This window comes from Chiloscyllium plagiosum, unplaced genomic scaffold (genome assembly GCF_037043375.1).
Source record: "Chiloscyllium plagiosum isolate Xiang-an unplaced genomic scaffold, Cpla_swu_hap1 HiC_scaffold_13, whole genome shotgun sequence".
Lineage (NCBI taxonomy): Eukaryota > Metazoa > Chordata > Chondrichthyes > Orectolobiformes > Hemiscylliidae > Chiloscyllium > Chiloscyllium plagiosum.
The window spans coordinates 96177617-96190983 of NW_028270151.1; the positions used below are offsets into that span (position 1 = coordinate 96177617).

Here is a 13367-nt window from a genome sequence, read left to right on the forward strand (position 1 = left end):
TACAGTAAATGATGTGTATGAAGGTGCAGGTGAATTTGTGACAGATATAGAATGATCCATTGGGGACTTGGAGGGAGGTGAGGGGGGAGGTGTGGGCGCAAGTTTTGCACTTTTTGCGGTTGCAGGGGAAGGTGCCAGGAGTGGAGGTTGGGTTGGTGGGGGGTGTGGACCTGACGAGGGAGTCACGGAGGGAATGGTCTCTCCTGAATGCTGATAGGCATGCAGAGTGAAATAGATCCCTGGCGGTGGGCTCTGTCTGGAGCTGGCGGAAATGACGGAGGATGATAAGATGTATACAGAGGTTGGTGGGGTGGAAGGTGAGGACAAGTGGGGTTCTATCCTGGTGGCAATTGGAGGTGCGGGGTTCAAGGGCGGAGGTGCGGGAAGTGGAGGAGATGCGGTGGATAGCGTCGTCGACCACTTTGGAGGGGAAATTGCGGTCTTTGAAGAAGGAGGCATTTCAGTTGTTCAGTAGTTGAGTTGGTCCTCCTGGGAGCAGATGCGGTGGAGGTGGAGGTTTTGGGAATATGGGATGGCATTTTTACCGGGGGTAGGGTGGGAGGAGTCGTAATCTAGGTAGCTGTTGGAGTTGGTCGGTTTGTAGTAATTGTCTGTGTTGAGTTGGTCGCCCGAGATAGAAATGGAGAGGTCTAGGAAGGGGAGGGAGCAGTTTGAGACGGTCCAGTTAAATTTGAGGTAGGGGTGGAAGGTGTTAGTAAAGTGGATGAACTGTTCAACCTCCTCGTGGGTACAGGAGGTAGCGCCAATACAATCATCGATGTAGCAGTGGAAAAGGTGGGGTGTGGTGCCAGTGTAGCTGCGGAAGATGGACTGTTTCACATATCCGACAAAGAGGCAGGCAGAGCTGGGGCCCATGCGGGTGCCCATGGCTACTTCTTTGGTTTGGAGGAAGTGGCAGGATTGGAAGGAGAAGTTGTTAAGAGTTTGGACCAGTTCAGTCAGTCTAAGGAGGGTGTCAGTGGAAGGGTACTGTTTGGGTCGGCGGGAGAGGAAGACGAGGAGGGCTTGAAGGCCTTCATGATGGGGGATGAAAGTGTATAGGGACTGGATGTCTATCGTGAAGATAAGGCGTTGGGGGCCGGGCAAGTGAAAATCATGGAGGAGGTGGAGGGCGTGGGTGGTTTCTGGAACGTAGGTGGGGAGTTCATGGACTAAGGGGGATAGGACAGTGTCGAGGTATGCAGAGATGAGTTCGGTGGGGCAGGAGCAGGCTGAGACAATGGATCAGCCGGTGCAGTTGGGTTGGTGGATTTTGGGTATGAAGTAGAAACGGGCAGTGCAGGGTTGTGGGACTATAAGGTTGGAGGCAGTGGATGGGAGATCTCCTAAGGTGATGAAGTTATGGATGGTCTGGGAGATAATCGTTTGGTGGTGTGATGTGGGGTCATGGTCAAGGGGGCAGTAGGAGGAGGTGTCTGCGAGTTGGCCAAACTACCACTGCGCCTCCCTTGTCTGCCAGTTTGATGGTGTGGTTGGGGTTGGAGCGGAGGGAGTGGAGAGCTGCATGTTGTGAGGGTGAGAGGTTGGAGTGGGTGAGAAGCTCTGGACAGGCTGAGGTGGTCAATGTCGTAAAGGCAGTTGGATATGAAGAGATCGAGGGCGGGTAAGAGGCCAGCACGAGGTGTCCAGGTGGATGGGGTGTTTTGGAGGCGGGAGAAGGAGTCGTCAGAGGGTGGGCGGGAATCTTGGTTGACGAAGTAGGTACGGAGGCGAAGTTGGCAGAAGAAATGCTCGATATCTAGCCACGTGTCGAACTCATTGATCCGGGAGCATAGGGGGATGAAGGTGAGGCCTCTGCTGAGGACTGATCGTTCATCCTCAGAGAGGGGGAGGTCTGGAAGACAAGTGAAAATACGGCAGGACTGGGAGCTAGGAGTTATGAGCGAGGACCTGGTATGCAGCTGGAGCTGGGAATGACGGTGGAGTTAGACGTGGGGGGCGGGGCTAGTCGTGGGAGCGGAGTCGGTCGTGGGGGCGGAGATCGACGTGGGGGCAGTGTGGTCCTTGAGCAGGTGAGTGACGTCACTGGGGGCGGAAGTGTCGGGCGGGAAGAAACGGCGCTGGTCCTGGTGGCCGTGGATCCCGTGGCGGCCGTGTATCTGTCGGTGATGGTCTTCCTGGCGATCGTAGAGGCGGTTGTCAGGGCGGCGATCGCGGAGGCTGCATGGTCGGTGGTGGCTGTTGTCCGTGCGGTGGTGGGGGCGGAAGTGATGTCACAGTTCGCCGCGGCCGCGTGGGCAATGGCGCCCAAGCAGTTCCGGAAGTCGCAAGAATGTTCTGGAATGGTCGAGGAATCTGGAGTGTGCGGGTGAGTATGTGAAAGTTTTTTGTATTTACTTTCTTTGATGTTCAATATGGCTAGGAAAAAAACGTTTGTTTAGTGTATGAATACTTCTGAGGATGAAGAACAGCAAAGATCCATTGCAGGTATGGGAGAGTGTTGTCCTGAGCTGCGGCAGGGCTGACTGCAGGCAGTGTAGGTGGCGACGCATGGCTTGAAGCGTGGAGTGGAGGAACAGGAGGGAGGTCTGTTGTTGGAGGCTTCAAATTTGTTGCAGGTACAGGTTGTCCTGGTTGGGGGTAAATTGTGTTGGTTTGAATGTAGGCGGGAGTCCATGCGGGGTCAGTCGGTTCTGTAGGCAGGAGCTGAGGACGGAGATGTGTCTGTGGTAGCGAGTTTGTAACAGGACGTGGCTGAAGAGCATCAGGGCAGAGGAGATGACCTGGAGAGTGCAGTGAGAGACGCACTCACTGAGGTCCTTGTAGAGGGAGGAGGAGAGCGTCTTCAAGGTAGGCATCGTTGCAAGAGGATTCGCAGTAGGTTAAGATAAACTAGGAGAAAGTGAGGACTGCAGATGCTGGAGTACCAGAGTTGAAAAATATGGTACTGGAAAAACACAGCAGGCCAGGCAGCATCCGAGGAGCTGGAGAATCGACGTTTCGGGCATAAGCCGTTCTTCAGGAATGAGGCTGGTGTGCCAAGTGGGCTGAGATAAAAAGGTGGAGGGAGGGATTTTAGGGGAGGGGCGCTGGGAATACGATAGGTGGAAGGATGTGAGGGTGAGGGTGATAGGCAAGAGAGAGGGGGTGGGGGCGGAGAGTTCGGCAAAAAAATTGCAGGTCAAGACGGCGGTGCTGAATCCGAGGGTGAGCACTGAGATTAGGTGGGGGGAGGGGCAATGAGGAAGCTGGAGAAATCTACATTCATCCCCTGTGGTTGGAGGGTTCCTAGGCAGGCGATGAGGCTGTCTTCGTCCAGCAGTCGTGAGGCCAAGAACCTGCATGTCATTGGCGGAGTGGGAGGGGGAATTAAAGTTTTCAGCCGCGGGGCGGTTGGGTTGGTTGGTGCGAGTGTCCCCAGAGGTGTTCCCTGAAACATTCCGCAAGTAGGCGGACAGTCTCCCCAATGTAGAGGAGACCACGTCGAGTACAGCAGATACAGTAAATGATGTACGTGGAGGTGCAGGTGAATTTGTGATGGATATAGAAGGATTCATTGGGACCTTGGAGGGAGGTAACGGGGGAGGTGTGGGCGCAAGTCTTGCACTCTTGTGGTTGCAGGGGAAGGTGCCGGGAGTGGAGGTTGGGTTGGTGGGGGGTGTGGACCTGACGAGGGAGTCGTGTAGGGAGTGGTCTCTCCTGAATGCTGGTAGGGGTGGAGAGGGAAATATATCCCTGGTGGTGGGCTCTGTCTGGAGGTGGTGAAAATGATGGAGGAACTTACGATGTGTCCTGAGTTGGTGGGGTGGAAGGTGAGGACCAGTGGGGTTCTGTCCTGGTGGCGATTGAAGGGGCGGGGTTCAAGGGCAGTGGTACGGGAAGTGGAGGAGATGCGGTGGAGAGCATCATCGACCACATTGGAGGGGAAATTGTGGTCTTTGAAGATGGAGACCATTTGAGTTGTTTGGTAGTGGAATTGGTCCTCCTGGGAGCAGATGCAGCAGAGGCGGAGAAATTGGGAATATGTGACGGCGTTTTTACAGGGGGTAGGGTGGGAGCGGTGTAATCTAGGTAGCTGTATTAGTCGGTTGGTTTGCAGTAAATGTCTGTGTTGAGTCGGTCGCCCGAGGTAGAAATTGAGAGGTCTAGGAAAGGGAGGGAGGAGTCTGAGACTGTCCAGGTAAAATTGAGGTAGGGGTGGAAGGTGTTAGTAAAGTGGATGAACTGTTCAACCTCCTCATGGGAGCACCAGGTAACGCCAATACAATCATTGATGTAGCAGTGGAAAAGATGGGGTGTGTGCCAGTGTAGCTGCGGAAGATGGACTGTTCCATATATCCGACAAAGTGGCAGGCAGAGCTGGGGCCCATGCGGGTAACCATGGGTACTCCTTTGGTTTGGAGGAAGTGGGAGGATTGAAGAAGAAGTTGTTAAGTGTTTGGACCAGATCAGTCAGTTGAAGGAGTGGAAGGGTACTGTTTGGGTCGGCGGGAGAGGAAGAAGAGGAGGGCTTGGAGGCCTTCATGATAGGGGATGAAAGTGTTTAGGGACTGGATGTCTATCGTGAAGATAAGGCGTTGGGGGCCGGAGAAGTGAAAATCGTGGAGGAGGTGGAGGGCGTAGGTGGGGAGTTATTGGACTAAGGGGGCAGGTCAGTGTCGAGGTGTGCAGAGATGAGTTCGGTGGGGCACGAGCAGGCTGAAACAATGGGTCGGCCGGGTCAGTCAGGTTTGCTGATTTTGGGTAAGAGGTAGAAATGGGCAGTGCGGGGTGGTGGGACTATGAGGTTGGAGGCAGTGGATGGGAGATCTCTTATGGTGATAAGGTCATGGATGGTCTGGGAGATGATGGTTTGGTGGTGTGAGGTGAGGTCATAGTCAAGGGGACAGTAGGAGGAGGTGTCCGCGAGTTGGCATCTAGCTTCAGCGGTGTAAAGATCAGTGCACCAAACTACCACCGCGCCTCTCTTGTCTGCCAGTTTGATGGTGAGGTTGGGGCTGGAGCGGAGGGAGTGGAGCGCTGCGTGTTGTGAGGGTGAGAGGTTGGAGTGGGTGAGAAGCTCTGGACAGGTTGAGGTGGTCAACGTCGCGGCGGCAGTTGGATATGAATCAATCGAGGTCCGGAAAGAGGCCAGCAAGGGGTGTCCAGGTTGATAGGGTGTGTTGGATGCGGGAGAAGACGTCGTCAGAGGGTGGGAGAGTGCCCCTGTAGATGAAGTAGGCATGGAGGCGAAGGCGGCGGAAGAAATGCTCGATATCTTGCCACGTGTCGAACTCATTGATCTGGGCGCGTCGGGGGATGAAGGTGAGGCCTCTGCTGAGGACTGATCCTTAGTTCATCCTCAGTGAGCAGGAGGTCTGGAGGGCTAGTGAAAATATGGCAGGGCTGGGAGCTAGGACCTGGTGTGTGCCTGGAATTGGGGGTGTGGGCAGGGTTAGTCGTGGGGGCGGAGTCGGTCACGGGGTCGGAGATCGACGTGGGGGCGGCATGGTCTTTGAGCAGGTGAGTGACGTCACTGGGGGCGAAAGTTGCTGTGGCGACGGCCACTCTGGGAGCAGAAGTGGCGTGCCGGGCAGAAACGGCACTGGTCCCGGTGGCCATGGATCCTGCGGCAGCCGTGTATCTGTCAGCGATGGTCTTCCTGGTGATTGTGAAGATGGTTGTCTGGGTGGCGATCGCGGAGGCTGCATGTTCGGTGGTAGCTGTTGTCCGGAGTCAAATGGCCTCCTTCTTCAAAGACCGCAATTTCCCCTCCAAAGTGGTCAACGACGCTCTCCACTGCATCTCCTCCACATCCTGCACCTCCGCCAACGACATCCAGATCCTTGGCCTCCTCCATCACCAGACCCTGGCCACACGACGCCTGGAGGAAGACCACCTCATCTTCCGCCTAGGAAACCTCCAACCACAAGGGATGAATGAAGATTTTTCCAGGTTCCTCATTTCCCCTCCCCCCTTATCTCAAGCCCAACGCTCGGACTCAGCACCGCCCTCTTGACGTGCAATCTTCTTCCCTACTTCTCCACCCCACCCCTTCTCCGGCCTATCACCCTCACCTCCTTCCACCTATCGTATTCCCAGCGCCCCTCCCCCAAATTCCCTCCCCCTACCTTTTATCTCAGTCCGCTTGGAACACCAGCCTCATTCCTGAAGAAGGGCTTATGCCCGATACGTCGATTGTCCTGCTCCTCGGATGCTGCTTGGCCTGCTTTTTTTTTCCCAGCACCACATTTTTCAATTCTGGTATTCCAGCATCTGAAGTCCTCACTTTATCCCACCCAGATTGACAGGGTTGATAAGAAGGCATACAGTGTTTTGGCCTTTATTAATAGAGGGTTTGAGTTCTGGAACCGGGAGGTTATGCTGCAACTGTACAAAGCTCTGGTACGGCCACACTTGGAGTATTGTGTATAGTTCTGGTCACCACATCATAAGAAGGATGTGGAAGCTTTGGAAAGGGTGCAGAGGAGATTTACGTGGATGTTGCCTGGTATGGAAGGAATGTCTTACGAGGAAAGGCTGAGGACCTTGAGACTGTTTTCGTTAAAGAGAAGAAGGTTGAGAGGTGACTTAATAGAGACATACAAGATAATCAGAGGGTTAGATAGGGTGGACAGAGAGAGCCTTTTTCCAAGTATGCGGACGGCAAACACGAGGGGACACAACTTTAAAGTGAGGAAAGATAGCCATAAGACAGATGTCAGAATTAGTTTCTTTACTCCGAGAGCGGTAAGGCTATGGAATGATTTGCCTGCAACTGCAGTAGATTCGCCAAGTTTAAGTGCATTTAAGTCGTCCTTGGACAGGCATATGGACGTACTTGGAATAGTGTAGGTGGGATGAACTTCAGATTAGTAGGACAGGGCGGCACAACACCGAGGGCCGAAGGGCCTGTACTGCACTGTAATGTTCTATGTTCTTTGGTACTGGGGGCCTTTGGACATTCTGTCCACCAAGGGTGCAAAAGACAATTGAAATCTCCTCCTACAATAATGTACCGTGAAGAAAGATTACTTAATTTGGAAAATGCATCTATCAGGAGTTTAAGGCTGTGCACCGGGGAAAATAAACATTCAAAGTACTGTTTTCTTCCCCATATATCTTTGAGGATTATGATCCTCCCGTAGGTGTCTCATGCAATCTAGTACTTTAAATGGAAAATTCTTCCTCACCAGTATGGCTTCTCCCGTAATCCTAGCATTAAAAGACGAGAAATAAACCCGATCAAAACCCGCCCTGCTGTAATGTCAAATGCTCCTTGTCATCAAGGTGCATCTCCTGCAATATGACAATATCCACCCTCTCCTTTTTAAGACTAGAAAGTACCTTTTTTCGATTAACTGGCGAATGGCTCCCCTTAATGCTCCAGATGCACCATTTAAGCACGACATTAGCCATAACACACTGAAACAATATTTGAACACCAGAGAGGAAGAACTCGAAATACAAATCGCTGAGCATCAATGGAAAAGGACTCATAGAGCCTACTAATACATACTAACTAAAGCTACTACAACTGACAAGGTCTCAAAACGTTCCAAAACTAAATACATGCAAAGTACCAATGGCACTCAGGAGGGCATTTACCCCCGCCCACTGGGGCATTTGCACGTCACAAATCTTTATCTTCTGCCCCATTATCAATACTGCATCCAGGCAATTAATCAGAAGAATCGGGATTGAACTGCCCTTAGGTAGGCATTCAGTCATCACGATCACCTTCGTAACTCCCTCCAGCTTGAGCCAAACCCGATGCACAAACTAACCAAGAGAAAAACGAGTAGTAATATTAATGAAGAAGTTAAAAGTGTGTACTCTACCCATCCCCAATTATAGTTTAACACTGCTTAATACCAGAAACATTCAACAAACATTCTTTAAAAAAAAGAGAAACATGATTATCGATCTCCATTAACGCATCCAGCCTATTAAAGTCTCCACAAAGTTTTCGCTTCCTCTGGAGAATCAGTGGATCTATTGAGTGCTTGGATCTATTGATAACATACGGAGCACCCCTGAATTAATTAAGGAATAATGAACGACAAGTTCCCTTAGTCTTCTCTTACTATCATCAAAAGATTTTCTTTTTTGAATCACTGCCGCTGAAAAGACCTGGAAGAACATAATACTGGAGCTCTCGTCGGATCTTTTCCCTCTATTCTGGACGCTTCCATAAGTATTTGTTTGGCCCTGCAACTGTGTAATCGCACAAGGACAGGGCGAAGGCGTTGGTCTGAATCTGACCTCCGCGCTGTAACCCGATGAGGTGTCTCACTCTTCACCCATCCCTCTTCAGCTTCGAAGTGAACGAATCGCGGCAGCCAGTTCTCAATAAACTCACTGGCGGAACACCTTATATCTCCAGCAGACCGATGATATGAACATTCTTCATTCTCGAGGTCGTCACCTTGTTCAGTTAAGGTACGGATATGTTTTTCAAGGGTGAGGATCCACTCCTTCAAGGAATCAATCACAGTCTCTGCCCCTGCAGTTTGGCGCTCGACTTCGCCCGTTCTGTTTCCAAGGCTTTCAAGTTGCTCGTCATGTTTTTGTAGCACGGCTGAGAGTGGTTCTAGCCTCCTGCAGTACTTTTCTTCAATCATTTCACGTAGCTTGGTGAACTCAGTGACCAAGGCCTGGTGAGTAACTGGGTCCATTGAACGAGCAGAGAGTGTTACAGGTGCGGTCACAGGCATGCTGACAGTTTCTGACGGGTGCCCTGCGTGTTGGGACTTACTCGATCCTTTCCTGTGTTTTGCCATTTCCACTTGACAAAATGGCATTAGTAAGGATTCTTTTAGTGTTGAAGTTTAAGTAAACGACTGTGGTGGGGTGGGGTAGAGCATTACTGTGATTCAGAGCCCAGCAAAGCAGACCTTTCAGATCGCTGCCACCTTGTTTCCCCATTTAAAAAAATCAATGTTATAATTTCGTTTAATTGTTGGATATTCTGGAGCCATGTCATTCAGTACCACTATCTACATTTTCCCCACAAGGCACATTGCTGCCCACTCCTCGATAATCCTTGACCCATTTGTGATTCGTGACCTTTGCCTCAAAAATATTCAATATCTCTGCCTCCAATGCTCTGCGGGGAAGAGTGTTCCAAAGACTCACTGCACCCTGAGCAAACAAAAATAAATCGACTCATCGGTGTGTGAGATTAGTTGTATTTTTGCGTTCTTATCTGAGAAAGGATATAGTAACACTGGAAGCAGTTCAGAGGTGTTTCACTTCATTTATTCCATGCACGAAGGCCTGATATTATGGGGACTTTAACAGGTTACCCTTGGAGTGAGAGCTGATCTTATTGAAATATACAAAGCCTTGAGGCGAGTTGATCAGGTATATACCGACTGGGAGTTTGTATAGCTCAAACGTGATGCTGTTGTCATTGAATCCCTACAGTGTGGAAGCAGGTCATTCGACCCTTCGAGTCCACACCAACCCACTGAACAGTGTACCACCAGACCTGTTCCCCCGCCCTACCTATGTAACGCTGCATTTTCCATGACTAATCCACATAACCTACACATCCCTGGTCACTCTGGGTAATGTAGCATTGCCAATCAAACGAAGCTGCACATCTTAGAACTGTGGGAGGATACTGGAGAACTGGGAAGAAACCCACACAGACACGGGAAGAATGGTCAAACTCCATATAGAGGGTCGGACGAGGTTGGAATTGAGCTCAGCTCCTTGCTGATATGAGGCAGCAGTGCTAACCACAAATGTAACATGCTGCTCCATTAGCCCTATTAGTTATCAGCGGCTGACGAAAGAAATCTGCCTGACTTGTTCCTATCACTAAACCTGACCCAGTCTGAGACCTTCATCATCGGCCATATCACCAATCTGGTTACACTTAAAATTTGTTGTGAGCAGTGGAGGAGTGGGACTAGAAAAGGAAACAGTGACACCCTCCAACCACAGTCAGAACCGGAGTGAGGAAAAATTCACAAAGTGGGATTTCATTCATGTGGGAATTCTCATTCCCAGACGTTTGGAATGGCTGAATCTTTATATTATATCGAGGCTGGCTTTGTCTGATTTTCCATAGACATGTGTATCAGGGACAATGGTGCATGGAGAGAAAAGTGCAGTTGGGACCACAATGAGATGAGCCACGACCTTATTTACTGGTGGGGTAGTGTCAAAGAGCCGATTGGCCCCCTCGTGTCCCTCAGCCCTATTTTCTGATGTTCCATTCAGCACTGCTACGTGGTGGCAAATCGTGGCCACGCCGATTGTTTGGTGTAGTTTGGGAAATGCACTTGGAAAATCCAGGCTTTGTCAGGAAGTGACCCCCAGCCGCAATCAATTTTTCCAGGCTTCCTCACTCTGTAACTTCTGCTCTGGAATTGCTCTGAATATAGCCCCCACATCCCATCCAGGGTTAACTCAGGCAAATTTTCTCCTCTCCCGAATGCAACGTTGTACAACACGACTTCCACGAAAATAACCAATTACTTTCCAAAAGCACAACATAAAAACGTAAGAAGTAGGAACATGAGTCGGCTATTCGGCCCCTCAAGCCTGAACTGTCATTTAATAAGAACATGGCTGATCTACTTCCGGGCTCAACTCCACTTTCCTACCCAATTCATTGTATCCCTCCACCACTCTCTGGGTTAGGAAATTCCAGACATTCACTACCTTGTGAAAGAATACATCATTTTTCACCTCAGATTTAAATCGATGTTCCTTATTCGGTATCTACCGCCTCGAGTTCGAGATTCAGGAGAAACACCTTCTCAGCATCCACCTTCTCAAGCTCCCTCTGTATCTTGTACATTTCAGCAATATCACCCTCATTCATTTCAATCACAATGAATAATCACCTCACCATTTTAGATGTATTCAATAATTCAACCCTTCATCCCAGGAATCTGCCTCACGAACCAACCTACTTACTTGCTGCATCAGCATGCTGACGTTACGTTTCATACACAGTAACACTCCAATCCCTTTTTAATGCTCCTTTTTTGGGAGTCCTCTTCATTAAATAGCAGCCTGCATTTTGGTTCTCAGTGTCATCCACAAACTCGGATGTATATTGCACTCAGCTCCCGCCGTCAGGCCATCAGTATAGATTGTAAATAACTGATGACTGATATTTCTGGTAATCCAGTAGATACGTCTTTATCATAAAGATCCATTAATCGTGACTCTCCGATTTCTATGTGTTAAGCAACCATCATCCCATGTTAATATATTAGTCATCAAACTACCAGCCTTTGTCTTGTGTCAGAACGTTTATTTTGTGATACCTTGTGAAAAATCTCTGGAAAGCCTCATGTTGACTAGTTCACTTTATCAAATCTGCTTGTCACTTTCTCAGGCATCTCTAGTTTGTCTGCGAAGAATCCATGCAGTGTGGAAGCAAGCCATTCAGCCCATTGGGTACACACTGATCAGAAGTGGAGATATTCACTCTATGTTACACAATGTTCGGAACACGTAGCCATCCCTCAGGTCCTAAAGTAGTCTGTGCCCATGTGCAACAAGACCAGGACAACATTCAAGTTAACGTGTCGGCAACATTCATGGAACAGACACTGCCAGACACTGCACAGTTCGACAGTAAACGAAGGAGTTCACTTACACCTCAATCTGGCTTCACAAGAATGCGGGAAAGTCATTCAGCCTATCAAAACCATTGTGCAAAAATAGGGATAGCCCATTCAGTCCCTCCTACCTGTAACGCAGGAAGTAAAGGAGTCTGCTCACTCCCACACGTCACTTACACAGGATCAGAAAGAGACCATTCCACACCCGGAGTCATTACAAAGGAACAGGAAGAGGTCATTCAGCTTCTCAAGTCACTAACCAGGCACAGGAAGATGTCAGAGATGCTGCAACATCACAAACAAATGGTGCAGGGGCTTCACAGATAGACTGCTCCATCTTGTTCCTCGTGGCTTCATTATTCATAGCACATATGTTTTACTTTAACATGGTATCCTGGGAGTAGGAATGAAGCCAATTTTTAACCAATTTCAAAGGCATCTTCCATCGCTGAGAGAGCAGACCCATGTTCTCTCTGGAAGTAAGAAGCTGGTGGGGAATGGTTAACTGTTCCAGAATGAAGGTATTATGGCTTCTGAAAGGATTGTGTACAATCTAACCTTGCATGCAGGGCCACACAGTAAGAGTGCATGAAACTGTTCAGAGTTCATTCAGAGCTTATACCTCTCTGTCAATCGAAATGAGGACTATGCAGAGGCATGCAAACTATCAGGAATCGAGCATCCTTTGGAAAATATGGAATTTTTCACCTTATCAATGGCTGCTTGAGACACAATGAGGGTCCATCCATAACTATCAAGTTTCAACTTCTTATTCTCTCACAGTGCTACAGATTAAACACATAGTTACTGCACTTTCTCCTTATGGTGCCATCATGGCAGGGTTCAGTCTGGTGAAACTGCTTTGCACTGCCTCGGTGACATGGAGATCAGTATTTATAAAGCAGACTCTGTCTGTACATAATACCCAAAATACTGGCTCAACAAAACACTGCCAGGATTCAGATATATTTACTCTTGTTCTTTAATAATTTTCCATGATGATCCACAGATCCTTTACAGTTAGAATTACTACGTGCCCCATACGAATTCTGTCAGTGACTGATAACCAAGGACATCCAGGTCCTTTTTCAACAACAGCCCTTCCCAACCTCTCGCCATTTAATAAACTTAAGTGCGAATGATGGTATTTGTTGTTCACATCTGAATCATGTTTATCCCTTGTACACAGCTATTGCACAAGAGCTGATCCTTCTAATACCCCACAAGCATTCAGTCCAGAGAGAAAACAAAACACTACTCCTCATTTTGCCCATTATCCAATTTTTAATCCATTCGGTGCAATCCACCCTACCTACCCATGGACTCTAACATTATCCATCCACCTGCAATCAACCATGTCAAACTTCTTCTGAAATTTCAATTACTCCACTCTCGCTGGTACTCAATTGTCAATGACACAATGGACAGAGTCCACAAGCTCCAGCAGGTTTAATAAAGATCATTTCCCTTTAATGAATCTAGGTCAAATCTATGAAACTATGTCATCATTCTCCGCGTGTCTAGTTGTCACATTTATTATAAAAGGCTACAATGTTTTACTCACAGCTAACATCAACCTATTTAGTTTTCTGTTTCCCTCTCTGTCCTGTTTAAATATTTATGTTTACAATAGCTGTTTTCCAGACTGCAGGATCCTTTCCAGAATTTAACCAGCTCTGAAGAATAATTAGTAATTCTTTCACTGACTCTGTTGCCAACTCCTCAATACTCTGGGATGGAACTCGGAGTAAAAAGAGTGCTCAGAAGAGCCAGGAGGAGAAGTTGTTGGCGGATAGGAGCAAGGTTAACCCTAAGGCTTTCCATAGGTATATCAGG

The 13367-nt window shown here is 48.9% G+C and overlaps 1 pseudogene; it reads right to left on the reverse strand.

The window, feature by feature from the left end:
* Nucleotides 1–1897: 1897 nt before the first annotated feature.
* Nucleotides 1898–2819, reverse strand: LOC148148381 (uncharacterized; annotated as a pseudogene).
* Between the last annotated feature and the right edge of the window lie 10548 nt (nt 2820–13367).